Source organism: Ornithodoros turicata, chromosome 7 (assembly GCF_037126465.1).
Source record: "Ornithodoros turicata isolate Travis chromosome 7, ASM3712646v1, whole genome shotgun sequence".
NCBI lineage: Eukaryota > Metazoa > Arthropoda > Arachnida > Ixodida > Argasidae > Ornithodoros > Ornithodoros turicata.
Window position 1 is genome coordinate 41,987,046 of NC_088207.1, and position 14,910 is coordinate 42,001,955.

Sequence of the window (14,910 nt, forward strand, 5' to 3'; positions counted from 1 at the left end):
GACAGCATGCAACACAGGCGATCTAGGGCCAATTAAACACTATATGTGAAGACAGAAATTGAGGAGGGGGTCAGGACATCTGGACCCCCCCCTCCCTCTAGATCCGCCCCTGGGCCGATCCTACAGCAGCGTGAAGAAGTCGGTGCTGTGTGATTCAAGCGAGGACAAGACAGCCTCGAAGACGATTCCAGTCCTGGCAAGACTGGGGAAGTGTCCGCACAATAAAATAATAACAGTATGCATGATGAGGTCGGGGCAGATCACTGAAGCCACATCCGAACCATCGCTCAAGTCACAGTCATATTCAAAAGCACAGTTTAGCGCGTCTTGTCCTGATTTCTTGACATGCACAAGGTATCTGCTGTATGGGTTCCAAGATAGTTCACGCCTGATCAAAAATGCGCGCTCTACACCACATGCAGGGTCAATCTCCAGCTGTTCAGAGCAGATCCCGCGGACTTCCATTACAACAACAACAACAATAGCAGCAGATAAATTAATGATGATGAATGGCGACATTCGTCACATGAGGTGCGGCCCACTACCCCAAGGCACAATGGCCAGGATCAGGTGTGTCCTGATGACGAGGCGATGAGCGACGCTGAATAGGGGTCGATAGTCAGTGGAGTGGGTGAGACAACATCAACAGAACGCTAGGCAGAAACATAACACACAAAGACACACACACACAGCACACAGGTACGCAGACACATCATAGGGTAGAGAGGACGCCGGTGTCCCGGAGAAATATCTGGAAGTACTCAAGAGCTTGGTGGTGGTCGATCTAGTTAGACCAAGGGCCGAGGATGGTTGCCAATGTCAATGGTGCGGCCGCGATCGACTGCAGAGCTGCTCTTTGGGAGGTGTAAAGATGGCAGTCGAGAAGCACATGCTTGGTATCCGCCGACACAGCACAGCGAGAGCAGAGCATAGAGTATAGGAGCGGCCGATCAGATGCTTGAAATTACTTCCATGCGAGGTTTGTGCTTGTGGATTAAACCTGGGCCCACCACTTTAAACCCGATAGCAAAGCCCAGTCCGAACAGTGGGAACATACTTCCTTCAGGAAAGGTGATGGCCACAGTTTTCTGGGATATCCCAGAAAACTGTGGCCAGGCAGGCAGGCGTTTTATCGCATGCAGGATGCTATCAAGGCCAAACGATGCGGTATGCACCGGGGGGGGGGGGGGGGGGGGGGGTCCTGTACGTTCCATCAGGAGCTGCAGCGATCACTGCCATCCACACCGGCAGCCTTTCTGTGGCCAACAGCCCACCATACTCGCCAAGACTCGCCCTATCGGACTTCCATATGCTCTCAAATATGAAAAAGGAACTCTTGGTTGTCCACTATGATAATGACGTCAATGATGCTGTGAGCAGTTTTTTTAGGACCAAATATCGAATTCTTTTTTTTTTTTCTTTTTTTCTTTTCACGAGGACCCAAGCACTTAAGAATCGTTGGACGAAGTTGTGTAGAAGTTGTCGGCGAATACAGCGAAAAGTGATGTTATGAAATAGTGACGTTACGAAAAGTGACGGCTGTATGAGAATATATGGGACGCCCCTCTGCAGATGTATCAACAAACCACAAATCCACCGACATACAAGATCGTTCATCATGTCTGCACTCATGTGAGACAACACAAAACGATACATTCATATATCTATCGGCAGCAGTCATGAGGAGACAACGGTAGGTGCGAACAGTGGTGCACTCCAAAATTCACGCTCATACATAATTTCACTCGCGGAGGACGACATGTTTCACCAACTTGTTCACTGCTACCAGCCTGATTGCTTGCAAGTCATGATCCTATATTTATATTGCCTTGTACCCGGAGACATGCATAGCCTTCAGTCCTCCCGGAAACGTCAGATAACCTAGAAAACGCGGTAGAGCAGCGGCACAACGCTACGTGACTTGACATTCAAACTACATGTTTAAACGTAGCGCACGTGTAACAGCCTAAAGCTTCCCTTTCGCGAGTTTTATGAAACGACTGCTAACGATGGTGCCATGTTGTGTTGTCTAAAAAGCACGAAGCAGACCAGCAACCAACTCTCACAAATGGGTAATGTTGACAAATTCAGAAATGTTGAGAAATGCAGAAATGTATAACTGACGCCATCCGACCACTTGGATGTGTGTGTAACAGAACTGTCCAACACGGGGCGAGGTGTACCAGAAACGTCTTTGTGTAGCATTTCATGCGGCGTGCAACGCCTGGTTTTGTTTCCAATGGTCACCGTGAAGTGGTCTGCACTTCATGGAGACACGACTACGATACGTTCTTTCTGTCTCTCCCGATCTCTTCCAGTCCTTTTATAAAGCGGTACACAGCGGTTAACAGGACGACTACTATAGACGTCTTTTCTCTCCCCCAATTTCCATCAGTCCTTTTATTGACCGACAGGGTACCAATGCTGACACACGCACACACACACACACACACACCTGTTAGCTTAGTAATACGAATACTTTTGTGGTAAGAAACGCACAACATAAGAAATACTTTAGGTGATTCTGTAAGAAGCTTCGTTTCCGTGAAGAATCGCTTCGCAGCCATGATGTTGGAATCAGATGCCTTACCATAAGGTTATAAACATGATTTTTATGCAACTGGATCTTGTTCTAAATGTCTCGCTTGGGGTCGCGTTACTGACATCGAAACGTAAATAACGTTTTAATGTTCAACGTGTAACGACTCTGACGGTGATGCCAGAAGTGAAAGATGTATAGCTCCACTGAGTTGAGGGTTTATTCCTCTTCTTCGCTCCTTGTTGTAGTTTATATATTTTATGCGCATTATGTTTGTCTCTGAGATCCAAAGGCTATAACCGCCCCTTTGGTCTGCTATGTCCCATTGACGGCAATTGCGTTCACGGATATTCCCGGGATATTCCCAGCGTTTGTGGCGCTTTTGGCCGGCACTTTTTTTTCTCTCTCTCTCTCTCTTCTTTTCTTGTTTTTTTGTTGTTGTTTTTTTTTGCAAGATTTCTGGGGGTGCAAGGAAGCGGGGTGCTGGGAAAATACCTGATTGCGTTGAACTCCACTGTTTCACGAAACCGACTGAATGACACGTGATGTCAAGGAGGCTTCTCATGGGTATATCTGGGAGCCGCCGCTTAACGTTAGGATCAAGTCGCGGCGACCAAGGGGAGATTTCATCAGTGGGCAACCTTTTGAGAACGAGGTCGGGGTCATTGATTACTGGGCAATGTTCCAGAAGACATTTTGATCTTTAAGCTACCATTTCGGCCTAGTGAGCTACACCTGTTGTGTTATCTCATAAAACACACGCCCCTACGAAAAGTGCGCGCTTGATGTTGTAGACTACATTCTCGATATAGCTGCGTTAGGTGGCAAACTGGCGGATCGACCCAGAGTTTATTTATCCATATCAATGTGATTGATTAGCTTCGAGAAAGCCTCTTATGCAACTCAGAGAGAACATCCATCGGGCGTACTGACGCCCACAAACATTGGAAGTTACTAAGGGACATCTGGAGGATGCGTTTAAAAAATATGAGGGACAGGTCCCTTCCAATACACTGGCCGGTCCTAGATATCACTGCGTTCACGTTCAGACTACGAGTGCACGCTCTTCCTGCTCAAGTGCATTTTTTTGGTGCAGAATTTTGTCAGAATAAAGTCTCTAAAGTCATTATAAAGCATTTGTGCAGGGTATGCACTTCAGCACGAGCGCAAGATGCCTTTTAAACGGCTGAACGCCATTCAGACTACCTGCTTCCTGGACTTGGACTCGATAGCCTTTTTGTGTTTTGTCTGTTTCGAATTTTGTCGTCCGATCATCTCCTTGGTACACTCTTAAAAATGAACTTCACCGCATAGCACGCCTCTAGCCAATCATCATCTCGAATGATATCGTTATCTGCCCTGATTTGTTGAAAACGGGAGGCGTACACCTTTTTTGTGACACTTATGCTGTTCATAATTGTCACAAAAAAGGCGTACGCCTCCCGTTTTCAACAAATCAGGACAGATAACGATATCATTAGAGGTGATGGTCGACTAGGCTTGCTATGCGGTGAAGTTCATTTCTAAGAATGTCGTTCTCTACACCTGAATTGCCCTTTGGGATGGTTCAAATGATCTCACATGTGCTGTACATTAGAAGTCGTCGACTCGTAAAAGTTCCTTTTTTTTTTTTCCTTTTTATGTGACCCATCTTGTATTTTGCTGCAATTCTGTTTCATATCGTGCCTTCGTTCGTATTCCTCTACTTCCCCGCAATATTTTTCATCATCTCCGCCTTTCTCTTCTCTACTTTTTTCGTCTTTCCTTGTCTTTCCTTTTTGAACTGATGACTGTGTTTCAACTCATTAAAGTTTCATCCCTGCCAGGAGACTAACGGCGGCTTCCGACGTGCATTCGAAGCAGACGACAGGGTAGCGTGACAGCAGTCAACTATACTGATAGTGCCCCTGCATATGCGGGAGTGCGCTATCACGTCATGCAGCCTCCGTTGGGAGCGCACGGCAACAGCCACACGTGGAAACCGTGCACTCAAAGCACCGACGTGCACCCTTCTCCCCATATCTGAGCCGGCATATAGCCTGGCCATTGGATGAGAAACAAAGGCATCGACTGTTTCCGCTCACTGGTCGTCACTGCCTCTTCTATAAATACCAGCGCTCATCCATTATGGCTGCATAATTCACGTGCTGCAAGGACGAAGAAGTTTGGGCTGAAACGTAGCATCCTATATAGGAGACTATGGCTGAAACTACGAGGACGAGCTATGATGCACCATAGTGTCGGGGGGGGGGGGGGGGATATATACATTTAATAGAGGGAAAGGTCTGCCAGACCAAGGTCGGCATGATATTCCAAAAAAAAAAGAACGCGTTTCAGGGATACGCATCTCAGAGCTTGGTGGCCAGGCCAGTGCTCTTCAGGACTTGCAATAAAGCTCTTTTGACGGCCCATAGTGTAGGCTTCAAAACAGCTTGGCGATTCTCTGCTCCACACAGGCGTATTGTCTGACGCTGAAGAATCTTAGCTGCAATGATCAAGTGATAAAAAGGTCTTAACGCCTGAACCGAGTAGTGAGCTGCTCATTTGCATACGCTCATTAATTAGATAAACATCTTAACTTTTAACTTTTACTTCGCACGCTTACGGAACTTCTGTTTTACGCATCGTGACCTTCAGCGAAAAATATTGCACCGAAAAAAATTGCACCGTAAAAAAAAACGCGTCGAGGCTTAGTGATTTTTTCGAGGAATTTTTTTCGTTTTCGGTTTACATAGTTCTTGCGCGGAGCAGTGCACCAATGCGCTCTTTGGATCAGCTACCCGGCTGTCAATTTCGTGTTCATTCGCCTGGTTGACACACGGGGTTGACGGAAGATTAGGAACAGCCGCAAGAGACGCTTTGATATTCCTTCTCAAAGCGACTGGTAAACAGCACTGCCGGTTCTATCGTTTTGTAGGTGAGATAGCATGCTGTTATCATGGATGATAACGAATGCGCCGCGAGCGCTGTGAGCTAGTCGGTACACTCTTAACAATTAACTACACCACATAGCACGCTCCTAGCCAACCATCATCCCGAATGACAACGGTCTCGCTCGATTTGTTGAAGACGGGAGGCGAAGGCTTTCTTTTTGTCCTTATGTACGGCATCAGTGGCACAAAAAGAAAAAGAAAAAAAAAAGAAGAAGAACGGCGTATGCCTCCCATACTTATCAAATCCACGGAGAGAACGTTGTCATCCGGCATGATGTTTGGCCAGGATAGTGCTATGTGGTGAAGTTCACTTTAAGCGTGTCGAGAGGGAGAGGGAACACCAAAGCGTCTCCTGCGGTATTGCGGCTGTTCTTATCTTCCGTTACCCCCATGTGTCAACCAGGCGGATGAACACGAAATTGACAGCCGGATAGCTGATCCAAAGAGCGCATTGGTGCACTGCTCCGCGCAAGAAATATGTAAACCGAAACCGATTAATTACTCGAAAAAATCACTAAGTGTCGACGCGGGTTTTTTTTTTTTTTTTTGCAATATTTCTCGCCTAAGGTCACGATGCGTAAACCAGAAGTTCCATACACGTGCGAAGTAAAACTCCAAAGTTAAGATGTTTATCTAATTATTGAGCGCATGCATATGAGCTGCTCACTACTCGGTTCATGGCCGATGTCCCAAGGATCTTTACCAGAAAGAAATTTCTACGATAGCGCCACCTGTTCACGAATTATTCAGCCGGAGGATTTTCGTGAAACACTCTGTATAAATATGCTAAATGCAGTGCGAGTGGCAAAACCTGTAGACCAAACATATCCGTGCTCCTGGAGTTACTTACTTACATAGTTACTTATTGTTATCATTACTATTATTATTATCATTAGATTACCTTTCTTGTAGTTTCTTACAGGCACTGAAGAAGCAATGTCAAAGCTGCATAGCCATAATTACTAATCAAGCAGTAGCTTCCGTGGCGTAATAGGGTCACGTGGCACTGTCATGTGCCACCACTACGTCATCACCGGAGTGTGTTTGCTATACGCTGACCCTCTCCTTAAACATTAAAGGTAGTCCAGTAAAAGTTTAACAGCATCTCAAAAAGAGCTTCACCAACCAATTTACGGCCAGCCGTTTGACACAATGCCCAAGATGCAGCCAATATTATTTTCACAGTTACGTACACGTTTTCAGTAGTGTTACGAAACGCGACTGCCTCTGACCCCTGCAATGTTACATTTGCCCTTCAAGGCGGCAAAGTCTGTCATGAAGGCTCTTATTGCACCTCCTACCGTATACTAAGTATGTGAACACAACGTTCTCGACAGTAGCCATCGGTAATCGCATAATTAGGGCTGATTGAACCAGGTTACACATGTAGCCACGTCATGAAGGATTCAGGAGACAGTGGTGGCAGCGCTTTGCCCTGGATAATTTACTTAGAGCGAGGTCGAGCGTGGCAAGGGCGTAGGTAGGCGAGCTATGATTGGCTGGGTGGAGCTGTTGTCCGCACTGAGCAGTTTGACGTTCGCTCTCGTGACAGGTAGGACAGTATTATGTAATCCCACCGCCACATTTCATGTCAGACGTTCTTGCAGCGACGACTTCGGAGAACCGCCAAGCAAGCAAAGCAAGTTGCTTCGTGCACGAGGTACACTTTTAGAAATGAACTTCACCGCATAGCACGCTCCTAGTCAACCATAATCTCGAATGATATCGTTATCAGCTCTCATTTGTTGAAAACGGGAGGCGTACACCTTTTTTGTGACAATTATGAACAGCATAAGGGCGCAAAAAAAGGTGTACACTTCTCGTTTTCAACAAACCAGGGCAGATAGCGATATCATTCGTGATTGTGGTTGGCTAGGAGTGTGCTATGCGGTGAAGTTCATTTCTAAGAGCGTAGGGTAGATGGGGGTAGAGTATCGCCTGTACTCTAAAAACTGAACTTCACCGCATAGCACGCTCTGCGCCAACCATTGCCAAGAATGATGCGGTTATCGCTTCTGACTCGAAGAGAGAGGGAGGCGTACGCCTTTTTGTGTCAATTTGGATATATGATAATTGACACAAAAAGGCGTACGCCTCTCTGTCTCCTCGAATCAAAAGCGATAACCCAATCATTCGTGGCAATGGTTGGCGCAGAGCGTGCTATGCGGTGAAGTTCAGTTTTTAGAGTGTGAGCGACAAAGCACACCGCTCAACAACTTTATTTGAATGATGGTAAGTGTGACAGAGCACACCAATCATCATGTTCGTCATCAAATTTCATTTTTGTTTGTTGTTCAGTCTAAAAACAGATGGTGGTGCTGGTCCCGAATGACATCGTTCTGCCTCGTAATTGGTTAAAAACGGGAGGCGTACGTTTTGTTGTTTAACATTTATGCAGTTAAAAAAGGCGTACGCCCCACGCTTTCTACAAATCGGGAGTGATAAAGCCACACTCCTAAAAATGAGTTTCACCACATAGCACGCTCCTACACTGTTAAAACAGAACTTCACCACATAGCACGCTCCTAGTCAACCATCATTCCGAATGATATCATTCTGTGCAATGATTTGTTGAAAATGAGAGGAGGCGCCTAGGCGGAGGGGACAGATTATCTTGTCCCAGATTGGCGCCTCCCCCCTGTTTTGAACAAATCATGACACAGAATGATATCATTCGGTATGATGGTTGGTTAGGAGCGTGCTATGTGGTGAAGTTCTGTTTTAACAGTGTAGCCAACCATATCATCCCGAACGACAACGTTCTCGCCCCTGATTTGTTGAAAACGGGAGGCGGAGCCTATTTTGTACCACTATGTACGTGTATAATTGCTACAAAATAGTCCAGTTTTCAACAAATCAGGGGCGAGAACGTTGTCGTTCGGGATGATATGGTTTTCTAGGAGCGTGCTATGTGGTGAAACACATTTTTAGGAGTGTACCATTCTGAGCAATGGTTGGTCTTCACCGTGCTATGTAGTGGAGTCCCGTTATTAGAGTGTCGAAGCACGAGGCGGTCGCCCCCCTGTCCCCCCACTCCTTCCTGCTGTCCTCTCTCCATCTGTGCACGTCTGTACGCCGCTAAATAGCCACAGTTGCTTCGCGGCGCTAACACGACATTTAAAAAAAAATGCGAAGCAGTCGCCAGAATTCGTCCTATATGGTGAGCTGGAAAGAGCACATCTCACGCGCGATATTGTGGTATCGTATCGCTTGAAGAAAGGTGGTCTGCTAGAGAGAGGGCGACAACGTGCCCAGAAGAGGAAAAGGAAAAAGGAAACGAAAGAAAGGAGAATGAATGTAGGTGGTCCCGTCTGAGACAGTACAACTTTCACAAGGCTTTGACGTTGGACGTGTCGGGCAGTGGGAGTTTCGACACCGCCCTCACAAGACATACGCTCTAACAAACAAACAAAAATACTGGGGAAAAAAGTAAATTGCGGAGTAATTACAGCTTCTATTCACCCAGGTTGGACTTTCTCCCTATACTTTAGTCGCCTGACTCCGAAAGTTACTCCGCGGCGGCCACGTTGTCTATGCCGCCTATTTGTACAACATAATTTGTGCCGGAATCCTCTGTAGCACTTCAACAGGACCTTCCCTGTCGACCTGAAGCTTGTTCTGCCTCCCTGTTCTCAAAATCAACACCCTGTCTCCAACATTAAATTTCCGCTCTCGCAGATTCCTATCATAGTACCTTTTCCCTTTTACTTGAGCATCTTTCATATTTTCCCGAACTAAATTCTGCATGGAGTGCATGCGCTCCAGTAACTTCAAAATGTACTGCATCACTGTCGCAGTTTCCCCTTTTCCCTCAAAATATCTCTCTTAGCATTCTAGCGTGCGAACGAAGCTCACGGTCGGCTTCCCTGTTTTCACGTTCACTTTCTATTTTCCTGACTTCACTAGCTCCAGCTTCCATTTTTATTCGGTGCTGCCGTTCCGAAAGTTCAACCTCCTTCTGTTCTTGCTCCTGCAGAAGTTCAAGTTCCTTCTGCCTTTTCGTTCCTGAACGTCCTTCCAACATTCTAAAAGCTCATATTCCTGCACTCCTGCAGTTTCAATAGTGATCAGCGATAAGCTCAGACTTCCTCGTGGAGCTGTCAGCCTTTATCCCAAATTCCTCATTCAATAAGAAGAGGTCTGCTTTGAGCGAATATTTCAAATCCAGATGCTGAGTTAATTCAAAATCTGCTATGAAATCTATACCGTCAGCAAACTTCCGTGCACTTTGTCCCGAAAGGGGACTAACATCACTCATTTTATTTTATTTTTTATTTTATTTTATTTTTATTTCTTTGAATGTATGAGGTCGGTTTCCTTCCAGAATAAAACACACGTTCTGTGGCGACGCAGGCATCTGAATCCATGAATCCAAATCTTTGTTCTGCAGTATACCTCGATACAATGATCAATATATTGATCGATTACACAAATGAAATCGTTCGTATTTTATTTCCATTCTCTTCCCTTTTTCGCGGAGTCGCTGCATAGCTATTCTTATGGTATTCTTCACGACATGAAGGTTCCTGTTACGCTAAAATGTTGATGATGATTATAATGCGTGGCTTTCCGTGGTGAGACACCGTCGGGTGAGATACCGAAGTCTAGTAGATCCGGCAGGCGAATGTTGATATCATCCGCATGCACCCTGGTATCCTCAGTGGTAACAAGATAGGTTTGGCCCCCTAACGAGCGGATGACAGTGCCCCGAAGCCAGTGATTCTTTCGTGTCTTGTCCTTAACCGAAACCTCGTCACGATCAACAAAGCTTCTGTCCCGGGTGTGAGAATCGTAATCTCTCTCTCTCTCTCTTGAACGTCCCTCGCGAATGACGAAGGGTGTAAGCAACTCGCACCATGCCACGAAATTACCTCGGCTGTTTTCAATACGTCATCAAATAGTGAAAAGCGTTTTGTACGAGCATTTCACAGTGTTCGTAGACACTGTGTGTAGTAACATTTTCCCTTCTTTTTCTTTTACGTTCCATGGAGGCCCTCCCAGATGAATATACGGCATATTGGCATCAGATAACGCAGTGGACAACGGTCTTTGGGCTGCCGCATCAAATCCATTGGAAGCCGTACGCAACAGTGCAAGCAGTACGTGTAGTGTAAGTCAAGTTAAGGTAATTAATGTCCGTGTGCTATACATATAGGTACGAAAATGCATGCCTATTCCCCTACGACCGGTGGTTGGCCTTCAATTTTAATGTTCAAAGGTTCCAATCACACGCTGCGTGTCACATGACGTCTCAAGGAGAGTAATCGATACAATTAGGTAGCATCGGGAACGTGAATTTCTCATAATTTTCTGTGTCTCAGCTGCTTGTATCTTCTTTTGTTTGCTTGATAGCTTTTGGGAATAGCAAGCCTACACCGTGGCTAACCTTTCCCTTTTTTGTTACTTTGCATTAAACATATTCCCCCCGGGAACGTGGGCTTCACTATTCCACCACACGCAGTACCACTCTTTGCTTGTGCGTTCATCGGTACCGGTTCCAGCGATGTCCAGTAGCAATGACATCGACGCCAGCACACTTAGCATGCAGAAAACACTCCGTTCTACACGTAGCATATGGTTGCTAACGTTCTAAGTGTATCAATGGGGAGTTTTAGTACTTCGGAAGGTATTCACGATAACAGTTCCGAGAACATGATAAGCCAATCACCATCTTTCTTTGGAACGAGCGATATCACATTGCTAAGATTGGATTTGATAACTTCTTCTATCGTATGGTTTCCGTAGAATTCCTTCAATGTAACATAACCCCTATTGTGATACACCTTGAACGATAAGATACGTTTCTACTTACCCAAGCAGCACAATGTTCTGAAAGTCGCAATAGGGGTGGACGGGTAGGCTGAAGACCTTGAACAGGCTCGTGAAACTAAACAACATTGATAAGACGCATACCGTCCACCCCTATTGCACTCGACTTTCAGTACATTGTGCTGCTTGGGTATTTACGCCGTACGTCATTCACGTAAATTCGATGTAAGGCAAGAGCCTGTGTGCGTTTGATTCGCGGAAACGATGAAAACATGAGCTACGTGGACCGTATCGGCACAAAGAAACCTGATTGAAATACTTTGGGGTACGCGCTACACGCAGGATGTGGGAACATGTGGTTCTCATCCTGCTGCACATTTCCTGATGGCTGTTTGGGATGGGAAATGAAACTGAAAGCGCAACGGACGACATCCTAGAAGGACAACGTTAGTGGTAATTTGCCTCTTGCTAAGAATTATCGTTTCCGCGTTTTTCTTGAACCCGTGGAATCATGATTTTCTTGATACGGACTTCTTCGCTTCACGGAGTTCGTCTTCTACAAGGAGCGTGACAAAATAGGTAAAAATTATTGGTCACCTACACTCTTAGAAATGAACTTCACCGCATAGCACGCTCTTAGCCAACCATAATCTCGAATGATATCGTTATCTGCCCTGATTTGTTGAAAACGGGAGGCGTACGCCTTTTTTGTGACACTTATGCTGTTTATAATTGTCACAAAAAAGGCGTACGCCTCCCGTTTTCAACAAATCAGGGCTGAAACCGATATCATTCGAGATTATGGTTGGCTAGGAGCGTGCTATGTGGTGAAGTTCATTTTTAAGAGTGTACGCTAAGTAGCTGTATCTGATCATACACACTAAAAAGTGAACTTCACCACATAGCACGCTCTGCGCCAACCATGGCCACGAATGCTTCACTCTTAAAAACGAACTTCACCACATAGCACGCTCCCAGCTAACCATCATCCCGAATGACAACGTTCTCGCCCCCGATTTGTTGAAAACGAGAGGCGGAGCATATTTTGTGCCGTACATAATGGACATAAAGTAGGCTCCGCCTCTCGTTTTCAAGAAATCGGAGGCGAGAGCGTTGTCATTCGGGATGATGGTTGGCTAGGAGCGTGCTATGTGGTGAAGTTCATTTTTTAGTGTGTATGATCAGATACAGCTACTTAGCGTACACTCTAGTACACCTCTCACCCAGTGTGCTTCCGTCCCATCAGTACCGGTCATCCTGCTTCTACATCACTTTGAAGTCCTCAACTCTCCTTTCTCCCACCTTCTTTTCATTTTTTTTGGCTATTGTCGTGACGATGCCCACTTGAGTGCGGCCAACAACGGCAAGCTACCTCGACACCCCCCCCCCCCCCCCCTCATTTTTTAGAGTGTAGGGTTACCGCTACTGATTCGAGGAGAGAGGGAGGCGTACGCCTTTTTGTGTCAATTATCATTTATCCAAATTGACACAAAAAGGCGTACGCCTCCCTGTCTCCTCGAATCAGAAACGATAACCCTATCATTCGTAGCCATGGTTGGCGCAGAGCGTGCTATGCGGTGAAGTTCAGTTTTTAGAGTGTAGCGTGTTGGTTACGTGAAGGCCAGCAGCACCCAAACCGCCAGGTAAGTAGATGATATATAGCACAGGAACGTCTTTGCTCATTATAGGATACTGGTCAGATAAGGCAACTCGTCAAGTTTCGTAATCTAGATATTTCGCTTAGCATAATTGCAGGTTGTTAACGTTTTGTCCCGCGGAGTGAAACTACACTCTTAGAAATGAACTTCACCGCATACCACACTCCTAGCCAACCACAATCTCGAATGATATCGTTATCTGCCCTGATTTGTTGATAACGGGAGGCGTACGCCTTTTTTGTGACAATTATGAACAGCATAAGTGTCACAAAAAAGGTGTACGCCTTCCGTTCTCAACAACTCAGGGAAGATAACGATATCATTCGATATGATGGTTGGCTAGGAGCGTGCTATGCGGTGAAGTTCATTTTTAAGAGTGTACCTGGGAAAGCACGTGGTCGAACTCAGGTTGATTTGTCCATGTTGGGGGATCTAAATAATGATGATATGACCTTCTCAAACCAGGAAAGCGCTTGCTCTCCAATGATGTGCGGTGAATTGACTTGTTCTGGTAGCCTTCGACCTCGAAAATGAAAAGCCGTTTCGCCATTTCAAAAGAAAATGAGTGACGCGTTGTACAGAGAAAGAGAGAGAGAGACATGATGACGATGATATGGGGATGTCTTCCGCGTTGTACAACCAGCAGTATAAGTCCCCAATTCCTAAAGGGGGCACCATACATGTCCGTGGCCCCATGCTTGCTGAGAAATTAAGATAAAAACCGTTTGAAACATGGACATTTTTTTGTACTCTGTCTGTAGCTACCTTTCCAGGGTGGTCCTGAGAGTCATTCTATTATGTCGTCCTGCCATCAGTCCTGTGCTCCTGTCAACGATGAAACACAAAGTTCGCTACCATCTCTTCTTTTATTGTGTTATATTTTTTTTATTATTATTATTATTCTGTGTGGGCCCTCCATAATAGTACATTTGAACAACAGTGTTTTCTTAGGAGAGTGACACCGAGAAGAGTTTGTCAGATTTTATATCTTATATACGAAACAAATAGGTAAGAATATTTATCTTTATAACATAAAAAGTTGGAGCTCACCCTTCAAATACAGGGATGGAGACGTGTGGCAAGCCAAAAACCTAAAGTACTGCGCAGTATCTGGAAATCTCGTCCGGACTAACACGTCCATGTTTTTCGTTTGTATGTCTAATCTTGTCTTGATACGAGACTACCAAAAAGTATCTTGCCTCAATACATTTCAGTCTCATCGAGCAGAACGTTTCTTTGTGTGTGTGTGTGTTCAACCTGAGTGCTCGAAGTCTGTACCTCTTCATTACAAACATTCAAACACACATTCAAAACAAACAGTGGGTGTCGACATTCCATGAATCACTGTCAGGATACTTCGCACTTAGAAGACTGATGATTTTTAGACCCCGTACTAGGCACCGCTAGCGGACACGTGCTTTTAACAAACGCGAGAAGAAACGAAAAGAAACGAACAGTTCTCGAAACTCAGCAGGACGCTCTCAAATTCATTGAACGACTGCTATTCTGGCAAGCTTCACTTCCTCACTCATCATCGCGACACGTATATTTGTTGTCCTTGCTGCTGTCATCGCATAATTTCCACAGGGCATGGTGCCGCGCAGAGAAACGCTAGCATGAATAGACGCAGCAATAAAAACACTTCTTACACGTGACTGTCTAATCGCTTCCAGCGGGCAAGCATAACATTTTTCCAACACGCATTCTACGAGGCATCGCCTTCGAAAAAGCTAACGACGACTGAAGTCGAAGCAGGGAATAAGTGTCCCGCGTTGACAAATATAATACGAGCAACTCTGAAAACAACATTCGGGAACTCCCGTCACACGAGCACCGTACTGGAAGACATGGCACTTGGCCAACCCACTAAGCTGGGCTCTCCAAAAAAGAAGTCTAGACTGCCACCGTAGGTCATGAGGCAGGGCATTTTTCTAACACACAAGATGGTACAAAGCACTGCACTAGCGCGTTCTCAAAGTCCAGAAGCTCCCAACGCCTTTACGGTGAGCTT

At 45.6% G+C, this 14,910-nt stretch overlaps 1 protein-coding gene across 9 annotated transcripts in view; it reads right to left on the reverse strand.

The window, feature by feature from the left end:
* The window catches only part of LOC135401127 (four and a half LIM domains protein 2-like), a 137,283-nt gene that overhangs the window by 58,627 nt on the left and 63,746 nt on the right, over positions 1-14,910 (reverse strand). The gene's annotated exons all lie outside the window — the stretch shown is intronic.